The following is a 19,179-nucleotide window of genomic DNA, read 5'->3' as shown; positions in this document are numbered from 1 at the left end:
CTTTTCTCCTTTCTAACCTTCCACTATTGTTACTGCTCTCATCTTCACTACTTGTTTCTTCTCTTTCTCTTTTCTAAGAAGATTCATGAACAAGTCTCCTTTCTACCATGCCACCTGCTCTTTTAGACAAAGGAGGTTGTGAGCTTGACTATTGTTGGCCATGAACTTCTTCAAGTTTAACCTTCTTCTCCTTTAAAATTAGCTTTAATTCATCAAAATTGTTCATAGAAAAGTTGACCTTAGCACAAAATGGGGTAAAATCCTTCACTAGATCATAATTTGGATCCATATGGTGAATTGCAGCCCACAACTTTCTGAAGATTATCCATCTTTCTTTCCTCCACTCCTGAGTCATGAGAACAAATTCATTTCTAATTATATCCTTAGGAAAGTTATGCTTGTGAGGCAATAGACCTCCTTTTCTTCTTGTCTTGAAGATATTATAGAAGCCCTCAGAGTCACTATTTCTAGCTATGCTCACCCCCAAATAATATGGAGCAAAGAATTTATCAAAATGTTGATATCCTCCTTTTAGAATTATAAAATAAGGGATGATATTGTAGTCAGGGAAAATTATTCCTTTGCCCCTTCCCTTTAATTCCTTGTCATGAATCATCATATCTACCACATTACCTCAGTAAAACCCATTCTCAAAGGAACATTGAAAGGAAGTGCATGTGGTTGTCAAGAGAAACCGTAGATTCTGATAACAGTGCTTATAGGACAAGGGATAAATTCCCCCCAATTGTGCTCAATCCTGAGAAGTGGCAACCTCTCATTGGGCCTTACAAAATCATGTAGCTCCTTGGGGATCCTGGATGGGTTTACTATCAACCTTTGCCTCAACTTAGAAGAAAATTTGTTATCAAATCTTACAAAGCTAGCCTCCTATCTATCCCGAGACATATCCGTGCTCCAAAGCTGCACTGGAATCTCCTTATTATCAATTGTCCTTTTTAGGTTCATGGTACCCTCAAAGTAATTTGTGTTCGTAAAAAGGAACATATGCATGAGTAAATAATACCAGAAGAATTTAGCACTAGACACTTCATTTTTAATATCTGGTAACCCCTCATGAATCTTTTCTTCAAGGTATGGGGCAAAGTCAAAAATCACTGAATAATCTGGATGTTGAATTTGCATGGCCATGTACATGAAATCAAGTGGTATAATTGTAATTGGAATGAAACCCAATACCTGACACAAAGAGAAAAAGGTATCTTGAAAGTAGGGAGCAAAATCACCAATAGGGAATGGCTCCTCTAAGCTAGGGCCAATATGGTATGTTGTGTTCCCTTCTCTAGCCAAATGCATTGGAAGGAAATTACTTCTAATAAACTCCTTCATTTTATAGTATTCTTCTTTTAGCTCATTCAGGTTTACTTGCACCAAGTTTACAGATGGTTCATATAGGTCAAAAATATCCTAGAATTTTTCCCTTCTGAGGGTCAACAAAATGTCTCCTTCATTTCCTCTAATAACCCTTGAGACAAGGTCATATCTATTTGCAGTATCCTTGAGAAGGTCAACATCCATGAACACACTAGGCACCACTAACTTACCCAAATAATACTGCTTGGGACTAGATCATGGGGAATTCAAGTTCCTCTATCCATACCATAATTTGAACATCTCTAATCCGGTCATTGGTATACTAACATCCGCCAAGTAGAATGCTTTATTAGTTAACCCTTCTCCTAGGGATTTTCCACTCATAAATCTCTGCCCTTAGTGTCTATTGTTGAGGGCTTCAATTGGTCCAAGAAATCATCATAAGGATTCTTTTTCATGTAATCAGTTTTCCCTTAATGTTTTTTTGAGGGAGCCATCTTTTGAACTAGGGTTTTCTACTATAGCTTCAAATTGAGAAAGAAAATACTAGGGCTAATGCAAGATTTAAATTACAACAGTAATTTAAGAAAATTCCACTCTTCTTTGTTTAGCTTCTAACCCTAGAACAATTGAAATTATTTTCTTATAATTTTATGCACAATTTATAACATCAATTGTTTCAAGAATAGATGAAGGAGCTTAGACAAAATTATTGTTTCGATTACACCAGAGGGATAGTGATTCTGTGTTGCAAGGAATTGTTTCAACCTTCTTCAGCAGCAGGAATGTCTTCTAGATCGCTAAGAAATTATTTACGAATCAAGAACAACTTTTAAGAGTACTTTTATTATTCCCTGGAATGAAATGCTAATGTCTCATCTGCCATTACTACTCACGTGAGTGAAACAATGACTCTAACTTGCATTTGAAAAGTTGAAAACTTGACCATTGATCATCTTTCAAGTTGGCAAATCTTACAGACCAATCCATTCAATCTGACAGTTACCCTCCAATGTGGCAAGCAGTTCCATCCTTGGAATGATGTGGCACATCCAACTCATCACCTATTTCACAACTTTCAGTGACCCCACCATCGGCTTTCCTTGGCCCACCTTGGACACGTGGCATCATCTTGTGATGTCGCGGTTCATAATCTCCTTGCATCTTTTGATCGCAGGATCAAGAAAACTATTGGATCTTCTCTCTATTTACTTTCTAACTGCACTAGTCACTTAACAATGGCTGCTAAATGTCAAGAATTTCTTAGTCCAGAATTAAAACATTACCTCTTGATATAAGCACGTGAAAAAACATTCATTTCTAGTAACTCGGGTTTTACCCGCTGGGAACCGGTAATATCAAAAATTTGAAAAGTCAAACCGCTAGCTCACCTTTCTTTGTTGAGCACATGTGGCATCATCTCATGATGTCACAGTCTTTATCATTCTTTCACTTTTGACCATGGGGAATCATGGACCGTCAGATCTATCCTATCTTTATCAACTGGCCTAAATACTTAGGAATTTCAGAATTAGGAAAATTATGGGCGCGGGCATAAACATTAAAATGAGACCGACTATAGGGAAATTTTCACGCGACTTAGGAAAATCATATCTTAGACCAGTCTAACACAACTTAGCACTTAGGAAATAAAATGACCCCACCAATGGTAAAAATCCCTCAGCCTTAAGTGGGAAAAAGTAAAAATAGAACATAAAAGGCTCAAGGTTTTTCTTTTATATCAAGAATTAATTAGAAATCACAACCCCTAAAACACTAAATCTTGAAACCTTGACACAGGGCACAATAAAACTAGAATGACCAAAATTTTGCAAGACATGATTTTAGGTCCTATTAGTGGCTCTAGTTGGGGACGTTCATTTGACATAAATGAGGTGAGAAACCAAAATCTTTGGTGAAGCAGACCAATTTGTACCTAGACAAGGTAACTTCAACAGAAAAGGAAACTACATTAATATGTACAAAACCAAACTAATGCTCATGGATAATAAATACTTTTAAGAAAAGTAGAGCTTGAAGAATTGTCCATGAACAAGCAATTCAAGAGCGTCACCATTTACATCTTAGAGAATACATGAATCTTCTCCCCATTTGCTTTAGATCAGATATAGGCCCAGCCAAATGGCATCAAACTTGCCATGTTTTCCCTTGTCTTCTAATCTGGCATTCCACATCAAAACCAAATCATTAATTTGAAAAGTTCTTGTAGTTTCTCTTTTCTCATACAAGTTTTTAACTTGCATCTATAACTTTGTATTCCTAGTACTAGCTTCTATTCTAGTTTCATCTAGTTCCATTAAAGCCTCAATCCTCAACTGCATATCATCATCTATGTCATTGTCATAAGTTTGGATAAACTTATACATCTCCATCAGGTTGTTTTGGGGTAACCTTGCATGCATACCATATACCAAATCAAAATATGCACATCCAATTGCTTTCTTAATTGTTACCTTGTCTACCCAAACTGTTAATCTTATCTTTGAATCCCAAGCCTTTTTGTTTTTCTCTAGGATTCTTTTGATGATCTTCATCAAACTTTTATTGCTTGATTCAGCTTGCCCATTTCCTTGTGGGTGGTAAGGTGATGAATATGAGATTTGGATACCATATTTGTTGCACAAGTTTTCATATTCCTCTAACCTTAAACTCATGGCATTATCAGAGACTATCCCCTCTGGACATCCAAATCTAGTCAATATATTATGTGTGAGAAAATAAATTACCACCTTACTTGTTGTTTTTATAGTAGGTATGGCTTCAACCCACTTAGTGAAAAAATCAGTGGCCACTAAAATCCAAGAATGACCACTACTAGATTTACATGCTATCCCTCCAATGAAATCTATACCCCATTGCTGGAATGGAGCCTACACATTTACAGGTCTTAATGGCAGATTCCTTGAAAATTTTAATTTTCCTAAAAAATCTTTGGCATGGATCACATTACTTGACTAGTTGATGTGCATCCTTGAAAATTGTTGGCCACCAAAACCCAACCCTTAATATCTTGTGTGCAGTTTTCTTGGCCATATAATGCCCTCCACAAACTCCACTATGCAATTCAGACAATAACTTCTAAGCTTGATCCCGATCAACACATTTTAGCATGACACCATCACTATTCCTCCACCAAATTTTGCCATTAACTATGGCATATTTGATAGCATGTAATTTTAATATCCTTCTTTTATTATCACTCATGTCTTTAAGACATTTCATCCTCTACAAATAGTATATGATATCATCATACCATTTACAGTCATCCATGTCACAGATATAAGATCTTGTTGGCATATGATGAACTGGTATGATGATATGATGATAATGTATGGTGTCATTGATGTCAATAAGTACAGGTGAACTGGTATGAAGATTGGAAGAATTTGTTATTGATGTTCAAGTAGGAGAATTGGTATGAAGAGATGTAGTGGACCGGTGTCAGGTTTTCACTAAGTGTGACTACCAGTTGGTAGTCTCATCTCTAGGATTTCTGGTTTGGCAATCTAGCTTGTGCGATGAAATCGGTGACATTCTGTGATGAGTTAGCTAAGAGATGAGGATGAGATCAAGATGCCACATCAGTTTTGTGCATGTGAAGGATTTCCTTTAGGATCTTGCATGTGAAGATCAATTGCATTAAATGTCTACCTCAGGAATGAACATTCTTCTTAGCGATATGTGAAGAGAGCGTGATGGGTTACTGATTTCCATATACAGTGAAGAAAGGAAGATCCAGAATGACTTGTGATCTATTTGAGATTGTTTTATTCTATGCAAAGTGTTTGAATGGTCAAGATTGGACCGCTTGTAATTGTAAACCTAAAATGTTTAGGGTTTAGGGTTTATGCTACTGACCTAATTATTGTCTATAAGGTCGATGAGTTTTGATATTGTAAGTGTTGGAAAATGTTGTGTTTGTATCTGAGTGATGAGATAATTTCTAGAGCAATGAGTGGAAAACTACAAAGTGTGATTGCAGAGTAGAGGAGCTAAAAGGGATTAGCCATAGCATGTAGTGTTGTTATCAGATTAGAGCTTTACCTATTATCTTCTAGCCATTTCAACAGTAGGAAAATCCCTTTACCGGGTAGCTTTAACAGGATAATTGTAAATTCTCTAACCAGGTGACTTAAGATCATTGAGTTCTTTAAATCCTCTAGCAAGGTAACCTTTAACAGGGTTTCAACCTTTAATAGCGTATATAGCCATCCCTTAATTGGATGATCTTTAACAGGATCTATTCCTAACAGAACCTTATTATAAATTATTTAACTAGACTAGGCTCCTAATAGAGTGAGCTTCACAAGAGTTCAAAAATAAGCTTGTGGGTATTCATCCCCACCGTGATTTTTCCCATTTGGGTTTCCACATGAAAAATCCATGTGTCATGAGTTGTGCATTTTTCATGTGATGTTTAAGCAGTATTTGTTTAGGTGAATATGCATGCAAAGCTAATGGTTATGGTATTATTGATACAACACATGCATATGTATATTGGTGAAGTAGTTATCAAGTGTTGAATGTTATTTGAAGTATTCAGTTTTACTAGTTTTGATGTCTGAAATCTTATTGTGTTTAATCGGTATTCTCATGGTTAAGTTCAGTGATGAAGACAACCGGTTAGCATTGTTTTCACTTGATAAGTTGTTGAGAAGTTTTTGTATGTATTGATTCACCCCCCCCCCTCTCAGTACTAGTTAGGGTATTTGTTGTTCATCATTATTCATCAATTGGTATCAGAGCAACTCCAGGACCTCGGTGGTATAACCTTAACCGCTTGAGGTAAAAGATCTTTCTTTAATGATGAAGAGGGATGGTCCTAAGTTCAATAGATATAACTTCAAAATATGGAAGGATAGAATGAAGATTTATATCAAGAGTTTGGGTGCTCAACATTGGAGCTATGTTGAGAATGTCTATGTAATCCCCACTAGCACTCTAACCGATGATCAGAAAAGAGAGATTCAAGAAAATGGGCAAGTCGTGGAAGCCCTTATTAGCAACTTGTCCAGTATCAAGTTCATTGATGTACAAGATAAGGAAACTCCTAAGGATGTATGGGACACACTGGAAACCATTTATGGCGGTGATGAAAATGTCAAGCAAGCTAAGGAAGAAAGCCTTAGAGGAAAATTTGAAGACATGAGGATGGTTGAAGGAGAGACCATTCAGCAATATGGCATAAGGATCAAGACTGTGGTTGGAGATATCAAGAGCACTGGTGGAACAATTGATGATGCCACCATTGTCAGTAAATTTTTGAGATCATTGTTACTTGTCTATGCAATCAGAGTTGCTACTATTTAGGAGCTAAGGTCTATCGACAAAACCAAGGTATCCTTAGACTATCATTGCAAATTTGACTGCATATGAGTTGAATAGCTATGATGGTAGTGTTCAGAAGACTGAGTCGGCCTTTAGAGAATTTGTTGCACCAACCAGAAAAGGAAAAGAAGTAAGTACCAGTTATGAATAGAGATATGGATGATGAAGAGATTCTGATGGAGTTTGAAGCTCTTCTTGCCAAAAGACTTCCAAAAGGAACCAAAAAATATAAAGGTAAGTTTCCTTTAAAATGTTTTTCCTACAATAAGAGCTTTAACAATGACAATAAGGATAAACCAAAGAGGTTTAGAAAGTATAAAGGAGGAAGTAGGAGAAATTGTCATGTTACAGTTAACGGAAGGTGTCACTGATGAAGAATCTGAGGATGAAGAGAATGAGGACATAGTGTTTGTAGCTGTAAAGGAAGAAGTGTCTGACAAGAAAGCCCTTTTCTCTCACATTGACAACTATAATGAGTGGATTATTGATAGTGGGTGTTCTCACCACATGACTGGTGACCGAAGAAAGTTTTTGTCTTTGGAAGAATATGATGGAGGTGTTGGCCATTTTGGCAATGATGCACCATACTTGGTGAAAGGTAAAGGATCCATCTCACTGAATGGAAAGAGAAGTGTGGATGATGTCTACTAGGTAGAAGGTCTTAAGAATAACCTTTTGAGTGTTGCTCAGCTAAATGACAAAGGACTCATGTTGGAGTTCAAAGGTGGAGTCTGCAGTATAATTGGAAAGAGTGATGAACTTATTGCCACTGGTAAGCAGACCAGAGGTAACTTGTTTCAATTGAATGCCAATATGAGTCAGTGTTTGGTGGCAAATTTTGATGACAACTAGATATGGCATAGGAGACTTTGTCATATGAATTTTGATAATATTGTAAAGGCGAGTAAGAACAAGGCAGTAAGAGGATTTCCTTTGCTGAACAAACCAAAGAATTATTTGTGCAAAGAATACCAACTTGGGAAGATGTCTTCCTCAACTTTCAAAGGTAAGTCTTTTTCAGCAGAGAACTTACTTGATCTTGTGCACACCAATCTGTGTGGTCCAATGAAAACTAGAAGTATTCAGGGAGATAGGTATTTCATGATTCTTACTGACGACTGCTCAAGTGTGGGTCAAATTCTTGAAAGACAAGTCTGGGGCATTTGGAAAGTTCAAAGCCTTTAGAGAATTGGTATAGAAGGAAAGTGGTCAAAGGATAAATGCCTAAGAACTGATCAAGGAGGTGAATTCACTTCTGATGAATTCAACAAGTACTATGAAGAAAATGGTATCAAGAGGTAGTTGTTTGCCCCAAGGACACCACAACATAATGGCATAGAAGAAAGGAATAACAAGACTATAATTGAAGCAGCCAGAACAATGTTGATCCAAGGAAAGGTTGCTCATACTTTTTGGAGAGAAGCAGTGAGCACCGCAGTCTATACTATGAACTGGGTACTTATCAAGAAAGGTAAATATTAAACCCCTTATGAGTACTAGTCTAAGAAAACTCCCACTGTAAGTTATTTTAAATTATTTGACAGTAAGTGTTATATCAAGAGAGGTGAGCATCTGAGAAAGTTTGATGCTAAATGTGATGAAGGAATATTTATGGGATATTCCACTAAGAGCAAAGCTCTCAAGTGCTACAACAATAGGACTCAGAAAATTGTTGAGAGTATCAATGTCAGGGTTGATGAATCTCCTGAGGAGCTTGAGAAAACCTGCAATGAGCAAGTGGAAGATGAACCAGGTGTAGCCTTCTGAGAGCTGGTTAAGAAAGAAACAAGAAAAGACCTCAGTGTTCTTATACTGGTAGAAGTTGCAGTAGGTGAAGAAGAATATGGAGAAGAAGAAGAAGAAGAAGAAAAGAAAGCAGAACTAGCTAGAGTCATTCCTAGATATGTGAAACTACATCATGATCCGAAGAAGAACATAGGAGATAAAGATGCAGGGATACTCACAAGAAGAAAGGTGAAAGATAACTCTTGCATGATTTCTAAATTTGAGCCTGACTACTAGAGAGGCACTTACAGATGAAGACTGGATTAAGGCAATGGAAGAGGAGTTGGACCAGATAGAAAATAATGCAACATGGTCTTTGGTACCTAGACTGGAACACAAGAATGTCATAGGTACCAAATGGGTCTTTAGGAATAAGTTGGATGAAGAAGGCATAGTTGTAAGGAAAAAGACAAGACTTGTATGAAAGGGATATGCTCAGGAAGAAGGAGAAGACTATGGATAAACCTTTGCCCCAGTGGCTAGACTGGAAGGTGTTCGAATGCTACTTGCATTTGTAGCATTTAAGGGATTCAAGGTATACCAGATGGATGTAAAGTTTGCATTCTTGAATGGAATCCTAGAAGAGGAAATGTATATTGAGCAACCGGATGGGTTTGCCTTATCAAAAGATAGTAACATGGTGTTTAGATTACACAAGGCCTTGTATGGATTGAAATAAGCACCAAGGGCATGGTATGAATGGTTACACTCTCATCTTGTGAAAATAGGATTTCAAGGAATAAGTGAGGACAACAACATCTACCTGAAATCTAAAGGTGATCAGATTCTGATCTGTGAAGTGTTTGTAGATGACATAATCTTTGGAGGAGATGATGAAATGAGCCATGTATTTGTAGATGAAATGAAGAAAGAGTTTGAGATGTCTCTGATTGGAGCTATAGAGTTCTTCATTGGTCTATAGATTTAGTAGATCAAAGAGGGTGTCTTTATTACCCAGTCCAAGTATGTCAAAGAGGTATTGACAACCTTTAGCATGGAGGAGAGAAAACCGGTTGGTACACCGATGGTGACCAGCTGCAAATTGACTAAGGAAGATGATTCAGGGTTGGTGAATGAGAAGGAGTGTTGGTCAATGATCAATAAGCTGCACTATGTGGTACACAGTAGACCGGATATCGCTCATGCAGTGGGCATTGTGGCCCATTTTTAGAAAAGTCCAAGAGAATCCCACCTGGTAGAAGTCAAGAGGATTCTTAGATACTTGAAAGGGACAGTTGATTATGGATTATGGTATCCATACAATGGTGATTTTAATCTCAAAGTGTTTACCGATGCAGATTGGGCAAGTAATGTGGATGACCAAAAGAGCACAACTGGTGGAGCATTCTTTCTTGGTGGAAGACTAGTCTCATGGATGAGTAAGAAGTAGAGTTGTACTTCCTAGTCTACAGCTGAAGCAAAGTATGTGGCAGCATTTATGAACTACACTCAAGCAATCTAGATGAAACATGTATTGGATGGTTTCAAAGTACCTATATCTGAACCAGTGAGTATATTTTGAGGCAACACAAGTGCAATAAATATTTCTAAGAATCTGGTATTGCATGCTAGAACTAAGAAAATTGAGCTCAAGTATCATTTCTTGAGAGAGAAGGTTCAAAGCAAAGAGGTTGTATTAGATCATGTTTCCAGTAAGGAGCAACTAGCGGACATATTCACTAAGCCCTTACCAAAGACTACATTTACCTATTTGAGAGGTGAATTAGGGGTTCTACCCCTTCATGAAGTAAACCAAAGTTTTGTGCTCCACATCAATCAGGTATTATAGTGTCAAATCTTTCAGGATTGATGTATTGAAGGATGCTACTCCATAGGGGGAGCAGCATAGTGGAGAATGGAATCTTGTGCCTCCACTTTGGCATTGTTGTCAAAGGGGGAGAAGATATCTGATGATGAAGATATATGTTATAGTTGCATTGGTCTATGATGTTTATAGTTGAAATACTACACTGAGTATTGCCATCAATGCCAAAGGGGGAGATTGTTGGCATATGATGAACCGATATGATGATATGATGATAATGTATGTTGTCATTGATGTCAACAAGTACAGGTGAACCGGTATGAAGAGATGTAGTGGACCGGTGTCAGGGTTTCACTAAGTGTGATTATCAGTTGGTAGTCTCAGCTCTAGGGTTTCTGGTTTGGCAATCTAGCTTGTACGATGCAACCAATGACATTCTGTGATGAGTTAGCTAAGAGATGAGGATGAGATCGAGATGCCACATCATTTTTGTGCATGTGAAGGATTTCCTTGAGGATCTTGCATGTGAAGATCGATTGCATTAAATGTCTACCTCGAGAATGAACATTCTTCTTACTGGTATGTGAAGAGAGCATGATGGGTTACTGATTTCCATATGTGGTGAAGAATGGATGATGCAAAATGACTTGTGATCTATTTGAGATTGTTTTATTCTATGCAAAGTGTTTGAATTGTTAGGATTGGACCACTTGTAATTGTAAACCTAAAATGTTTAGGGTTTAGGGTTTATGCTACCAACCAAATTGTTCTCTATAAGGTCGATGAGTTTTGATATTGTAAGTCTTGGCAAATGTTGTGTTTGTATCTGAGTGATGAGATACTTGCCAGACCAGTGAGTGGAAAACTGCAAAGTGTGATTGCAGAGTAGAGGAGCTGGAAGGGATCTGCCTTAGCATGTAGTGTTGTTATCAGATCAGAGCTTTACCTATTGTCTTCTAACCATTTCAACAGTAGGAAAATCCCTTTACTGGGTAGCTTTAACAGGCTTATTGTAAATCCTCTAACCAGGTGACTCAAGATCATTGAGTTCTTCAAATCCTCTAGCAAGGTAACCTTTAATAGGGTTTCAACTTTTAACAGGGTATACAGCCATCCCTTAACCGGGTGATCTTTAATAGGATCGGTTCCTAACAAAACCTTATTGTAAAGTCTTTAACCAGACTAGGCTCCTAACAGAGCAAGCTTCAAAAGATTTCAGAAACAAGCTTGTGGGTATTCATCCCCACTGTGGTTTTTCCCATTTGGGTTTCCATGTGAAAAATTTGTGTCATGAGTTGTGCATTTTTCATGTGATGTTTAAGCAATCTTTGTTTAGGTGAATATGCATGCAAAGCTAATGGTTATGGTATTACTAATACAACACATGCTTATGTATATTGGTGAAGTAGTTATCAAGTGTTGAATGTTATTTGAAGTATTCAATTTTACTAGTTTTGTTGTCTGAAGTCTTACTGTGTTTAACCGGTATTGCCATGGTTAAGTTCAGTGATGAAGACAACCAGTTAGCATAGTTTTAACTTGATAAGTTGTTGAGAATTTTTTGTATGTACTGATTCACCCCCTCCCCCCTCTCAGTACCAGTTAGGGTATTTTTTGTTTATCATTATTCATCAGATCTGTGTTCTTCTTCCACAATATTTATTTGATTGGCGTCCAAATTACTCTAGGGCATTAATTTTGCCAACCCTTGTCCTCTCACTAACTTAGTGATTTGGATATCAATATTAAATTCTTTGATCCTATTGATCCATCTGCATCTTCTTCTAGACACTTCTTGTTGTGTGAAAATATCTTTGATTTCAGCACTAGGCACATATGCAACCACTGTTACTCCCATCAAGTAACTCCTAAAATCTTTAATTGCCTTCACTAGTGTATAGGACTGCTTCTCATTTAAATCATACTTTATCTCTACAGCTTGCAAGGATTTACTAAAAAATGCTATAGGTTGTTCAAAACCTTCTGAGTTCTTTTGCAACAATACAACAACAACAGTATGAAAAGATGTGAACGAAAAACTCCGCATAGGTTTGTCGTAATCAGGTGTCTTCAGAACATGTGCATTCTTAATAACAGGTGAACTCACAATACTGGTTCCCACTTTTTGACCAACTTTGACACTTAGATGAACATTTTGAAAACAAACCTCGACATGTATAACTTTTAAACCATTAATAATTTGAAGATGATGTAAACTAGTTATTTATAACATCTTGTTTGTAGATTCTAAATATTTTTTTTTTTAATTTTAAATAAAATTTTATTGATTTTTCCATCTCCCTCAAAAAGTAGTTTTTTATAGCAAACAACATTTTTAAAGAGTGATGTACATCCTGAAATGCATAACTTTTTTTCTATAAATGATACAAACTTAATTCTCTTGAATTTTGGTTTGTAACATCAATACCCAGGGCATGCAGTTGGTTTGATATTGATATGTTCAATATTTTTCATTTTATTTAGTTTTGATGTCCGACTAATTATAATTTACATATAGGTGTACATTTGAACACATAACTTGTTCCATATATATCACAATTCAATTTATTTTTTTGTTCGAAAAAAGACATCAATACCTAGGGCATATATATTTTTAAGAATTTCTTTGAATTATTTTACTATTTTTCCCAATGCATTGAATAGAGAAGCTTATATTCAGTGAAAAACCTACATTCATATAAAATAAAACCAAAATATATTAATGAAATTAAATATATTTAAAATTATACTATTTGGAAAGTTTATAATAAGGAAAAAATACTTTAAAAAACAAAACTTCTAAATGAATGCATTTGACCCACCAAAAGGTAATCTAAAATTCTTTTTTTTATCAACATTTGATAGATGCAAAGGAGACTTCATTTCACGTATAATTTATAAGTAGAGAGGTTCTCTCCAATAAATTTTGATCTAAGAGCCTTTTATCTAACTCTCTTCAATTAATTACTTTAAATGGGACCTCTTAAAGCTTAAATCATTATATTTTCTAAAAAATGTATGATTTCAGCAAAAATCAAGATGTACCAAAAAGTCGGAACCAGTATTGTGAGTTCACCCTAGCCTACTTGATCTCCTCGAATGCCTTGACTGGCTCCTCATCCCATTCTATATTTGCACCTTCTTCAACATCTTGGATATAGACCTACTGATTTCAACGAAATTTGTGACAAACCTTCTTAGAAAATTAATCTGCCCAAAGAAAGATTGGATACCTTTCACTATTTTGGGCTGAGGGACCTTGTCAATTGCTACTACCCTCTTTGGGTCAATCCTTACACCATCTTTTGAAATGATGTGACCCAACAACTTACCCTCAGTTACCCCAAAAGCACACTTTCTTGGGTTTAAAGATATCCCATATTTAATAGCCCTCCCAATTTTTTTTTCAAGGTAACCATGGTGATCACTTTCCTTCTTGGAGTAAGCAATTAAATCATCCTGATAAAACACTAAGAACACATTTATAATGTCAGAAAATGTGACATCCATGGCTCTTTGAAATGTCACTCCTGCATTTGTTAAACCAAAAGGCATTCTTATATAAACATAGGTTCCCCAAGGTGTAGTGAATGTTGTTTTGTACTATTCTGATTCTTTGACCATTACATGGTTGTAGCCCAAAAATCCATCCATCATAGACAAGAGCTCACACCCTGTTACCCTTTGTAGCATCAATCTTCTGTATTGGGCAATGGCTAATTGTCTTTTAAAGAGGATATATTCAGATTCCTAAAATCAACACACAATCTGATATCTCCATTCTTTTTTCTCACGGGTACCAAGTTATATACCCATGATGAATGTCTGATAGGTTTTATAATTCTAGCATCTCTTAACTTGACAATCTCCTCTTGCATTTTAGGTACTAAGGTTGGATTAATAGGCCTCTGCTTCTATCTAAAAGGCTTAGCATTTTCCTTCAAAGGAATTTCATGTTGAAATAAATCTTCCCTATAAGCCTTTAGGTCATCATATGACCAAGCAAAAACATGCTTATATTTTCTCAACAAATCAATTAGCATTTTCCTAACCCTAGGTGATATCTTTGTTCCAATATACACCTTCCTTGGGGCTCCTTTTGTCCCAAGGTTAACCTCTTCTAAATCCTCAGGGTGTGGGGCCATAGTAACAACCTTGGCCTTGTCCTGACTATGAAACACCCTCTCTAAGACAACAAGACCTTTGGAAATTTTATTTGTCTTCAATTGAATCACTTCCTTCCCAAAGATTATTTTTTTATCATCCACTATTTGTACAAAGGCACTAAAATCAATCTCCTAATTTTCATATTCATCTACACAATGTAGAAAACTTAAAATATCATCATCATCATTGAAAACCTGCTAGCTTTCAATGTTATTAGGGATTGAAGGCCTCGTTTGAATCTCAATTTTTGAGATTCCAGCAAAAGTGATATCCTTTGACCTTAGAGCTCTATTTGTCAGGAGATATGCCATTTTGTTGTGGCTTCCTTCCTTCCATTCAATACCAAATGCATCAAAATTCTCAATTTGATCCCATACAACATTTATATACTGCTTCAACCTTTTATTTTTTTATGCATATTTAGATCTGATTTGGGATATGACTAACTCATAATCTCCAACAACTTTTAGATTCTTTATCCCATGTTTTTCAGATAGTCTCAACCCCAGCAACAATGCTTCATACTCTACCACATTATTTGTACATGCAAAGGCTTGAGTAAAAGAAAATTTAAAAGTTTCTCCAAGGGGTGATATGAATAACACACCTACAATCGAGCCCTCTTTATAACTGACTCCATCAAAATACATAGTCCACAAATTATCATCTCCTGATGATTTTTCTACTTCTTCATCCAATAGTGCAGGTTGTTCCTTTTTCTTCTGTGGAGAATCTTCAACCCTGAATGCATTTATTCCTATGTCTACAAAACAAATCATGTCCTCATTAGATTTTGCTGCATGCACCATCATATATGGTACCTTGGATTCTCTTTTAACCTTTACATTATTACCATCAATGCAAAAGGTAGCATAAGACAGGTCGCACTGCAAACTTTGACCCATAGAGGAACTCCACTTTCTTGACAATAGCATCACCTAATGCGGTGGGATGTCTACAACTAGGACACTCATGGTTAATTCCTTCCCAGGGAAAGCAACAAGTTTATAAGGTAGTGCCTTTATAGTACCTATCACAAGCACTTCTCTTGAATTCATAGCACAACATCTTACCTGAGGAGTATCTAACTTTAAACCCATGGATTGCATTATTCTTACTGGCATGACATTATTTGAAGCCATAGAATCAATCATACAATTCTTCAGAACTCCTCCATTTATAATAACACTTGAAAAGAAAGGATCTACATTATCAGAGCTCTCACCTACTCTATCTTCAAGATAAATTTGGGGAATCTAAGAAACCATTCCCTCTAACTCTTTATCCTTTGTCTCATTTTTAATCATTCATTCCTTTACATTATGAGACACATTCTCATTTTCAATTTCAACAGAATGAGAAATACCCTTGACCCACACCATGGATTTCTCTCTATGCTCTTCAATTCTTAGAATTTCTTGTAAAGGAACTTTAACTGTAATCTGAGAAAGAAACTGAAGCATATCCATAGGTGTGTAATTTGGTAGTTCAATAGACATACCTGATTGTTCTTCATGTTTCTTTGGTTTGTTGCCTCCAATATTTTGTGTTTTCTTCAAGTCTTCTTCAGCAAGTGAAGCAGATTTTTCAACCATCTTTGCCTTCACCTTAGGTAAATAATTTTTCTCATTAGGTTTTACAAACTCAGCTTTCTTAGCCCACTCCTTTTTCTTGACCTCCTTAATTTTGATTGCATCCTTTCCTGACTTATCCTCCTTGACCTCTTTGCCTTTATTTTTTAATTCTTTGACAAATAAACGAGAAGGCTTGCCCAGGTCTTCACCAACAGTAATGTTTCTCAATTGATTTACTTTTAACCTAAGCTATCATAGCATCTATTATTTTGGAAATTTCTTCATCTAAGGGTCTTCTCCAGGACACAAAACTCTCACCTTGTTCAACATTAAACATTCAGTTATCAATAGATAACTCTTCATCAGAGAAAACTTGTTGATGATATGATTCATTTATTTGCCTTTGATAATCTATATCAAAGTCCTGGGTTTCAATGTCAGAAGAATATTCTGCTTCTCCAAGATAAGAAGTAATCATGAGACAATCAACATTATCACCTTCAAAAGGTTCTTCCTCTTCTTCATGTAGCTCATCCTTGGTAGAAATAAATTGTGTTGCAGCACAATATTCAGGTGAATGGGGTGATTGACAAGAAACACGCCAAGGTGTGTCCTCCACCATATTCACTGTGTGTTTCTACAATGGGTCAAGATTTTATTGTTCCTGTTTGCCCTTTTGCTGCTGAAAATCTTTTCCATCCTTCCAATTTGTGTTATAAGGATAATCCTACAATCTTGGTGGTCTATTAAATTTATTAAAGTGTGTCTTTTTTGGTATAGGACCCTTGTCATTTTTTGCCATAGTTAATTTCAGATCCTTCAAGGTATTAAGTAAATTATCCCATTTGTCTTCCTCTTTAGGTTTTGTCCCTAAAGACTTTTCAACTTTGTCTTTGGCACTCTTATAAAATATAGGATCCTCTGTCCTTCCAATCTTACCTAAAGCTCTTCTATTTCCTTCAACATTAATAGCTATCCTAAACGCATCTCTTAGAGTTTGAGGATCTTTATCTCTAAGGATATATGTCATTTTTGCATCAAATGCATTCATATATGTGGTCAAACAAACATTATCATCAAACCTTAAAACCTGAAACAACTTATGCATAGCCTTTTGAAACTTGATATTGAAATCAGCCAAGTCCTCATTTAATGACTTCTTAATATTATTGAACTCATTTAACATGAAGCTTGGATTCATTTTATCACCATAATTCTCTTTAAAAATCCCTCAAATTCTTCCCAGGAGTTGATACTTGCAGTTGGCAATCCTCTGTACCAATCCCTAGAATACTCTGTCAAAGATTTCACAAATAGTTTCATAACAATATCCTCATGCTCCACCTCATAGTCATTTAACTTATCAGTGAATGCCTTCAGATGTTCCTCGCTAGTAATAGCATTACTGCCTGCAAACTTACTGAATTTATCCCTTAAGTCATTTGGGATTACATTAGGATATTTTGGGATCCCATCAAAATGCAAATGCCTATATCTTTCTAGATGAATAGGTCTTCTTTGAAATTGCCCAACAGTAGCTCGTCTTGCAACATTTGTTGTGGTATTAGCTACAATAGCATCTGTTCTAGTGCTAACCCCATAAACAGTATTAAAATCTTTAGAAAGTTGGGGTTGACTACTATTTTGAGTAGCCGCCTCGATTCTCTTCCCAATAATTGGAACCCCGGTATTCTGAACATTTTGGGAAAGAGTATTTGTATTGACATTTGGTGTTGTTGTAGAAATTACACCAGAAATAACCCGAGTTTTTGATGGGCCAGCAATGAATGAAGCACTATTTAATATTGACAACTTAAGGAAATCAATTTTCCTTTTCATCTTTGCATTTGAGGCTTCCATTTCAACTCTCTTCAACTCTTTCGCAAGAGTTTCATTTTCTATTTTAGTTGTTTCTAGCTCAATATCAATTTGGGATAACTTTCGGCTTAGATCTGGGATAGTTGAATTTTTTTTATCATCTATCTTAATACTAGATACCTTTTGTTTTCCTTTATCCAGATCTAGCTTAGGAATCCGAACACTTGGCTTACTAGGATCTACTAGCCCCTAGTTATCCATATTACTCTTGGTCTTTTCCTTTGTGATATTTTCAGATTTTTTATCTAAGATCTCTCTTAAAATAGGGCCCTCAACACTAGGCTTATCATTTTCCTGAGCCAAGGCTTTGAGTGTTGCTAATTGTTGTATTAAACCATCTCTCTCTATTACAACTCTAATAACTTTAGATTCCTTTTCCTTTTCTCTTTTACTTCTCAAATCTATTTTTTCTTGGTGTTCTCTTCTCAATGTGTCTCCAAAAACTTCTTCAGGATCTTGTAAAGTTATCTCAGATCTAGAAGTATCATCTAAATCAATTAAGTTCACATTACCTTATTCTCAGATTGATTCATAACCATGAGAAAAATTTGTTGTGAGACCCAAAGGAGGAGTACACCAATAGCATTTTCACTTTGGTGACTTCTACTTCTACTTCAACCTCTTTTCTTTTCTGAATACTGAACTTGAGTACATTCTTTCCTATGCGGTTGTATCTCTTCTTGAATAGGTGTATCAAACAAGGAATTGAAAAATCCTAAACTATCTGATTCAGAACTTTTAGAAGACGATGCATGAATCTTAGGAACAGGATTTAACTGTGACTTACTTGCATTCTTGTGCTTAGGTTTCCATGATGAGGGAGCGGTGCTTGTTTCTACATTTCTTCTTGTCCCTTGTCTCTATAGAGCTCCATGAAGCTCTTCCATCTTTTCTATAAGATGCAACCTCATGTAACCTCTGGTGTTCTTCACTTTACTCATAGTAACAAAATCATTCAAAAATTTGTTAGAATTATTCAAAAATATATGCACTGGCGTAGAAACCTTAGAGTCGTCACCCAAATTTCTTTGGGATATCAAATAATACAATACTTGGTAATCTTTGAAAAAAAATTGTGAACCTTGTTCACAAACTGGAATGTCTTTCTCATGAAAACGTAAAACACCCTTTTCATAGGAGAACATGAACCAAAAACACAAAATCGTGGGCTCAACTGTCAAATCATAGAGATACTATGAAAACCTCTACTATATATTAAACAAAACTCTTTCTAACTAGAAATTCTCCATAGTTCATTCCCCAGCAGAGTCACCATTTTTGTTGGTGACTCCGATGGGATAATCTCAACTATATATTAAGAAAATATTT

The sequence above is a fragment of the Cryptomeria japonica genome, chromosome 8 (assembly GCF_030272615.1).
Source record: "Cryptomeria japonica chromosome 8, Sugi_1.0, whole genome shotgun sequence".
In the NCBI taxonomy this organism is placed as follows: domain Eukaryota; kingdom Viridiplantae; phylum Streptophyta; class Pinopsida; order Cupressales; family Cupressaceae; genus Cryptomeria; species Cryptomeria japonica.
This window is presented reverse-complemented; position numbering follows the sequence as displayed.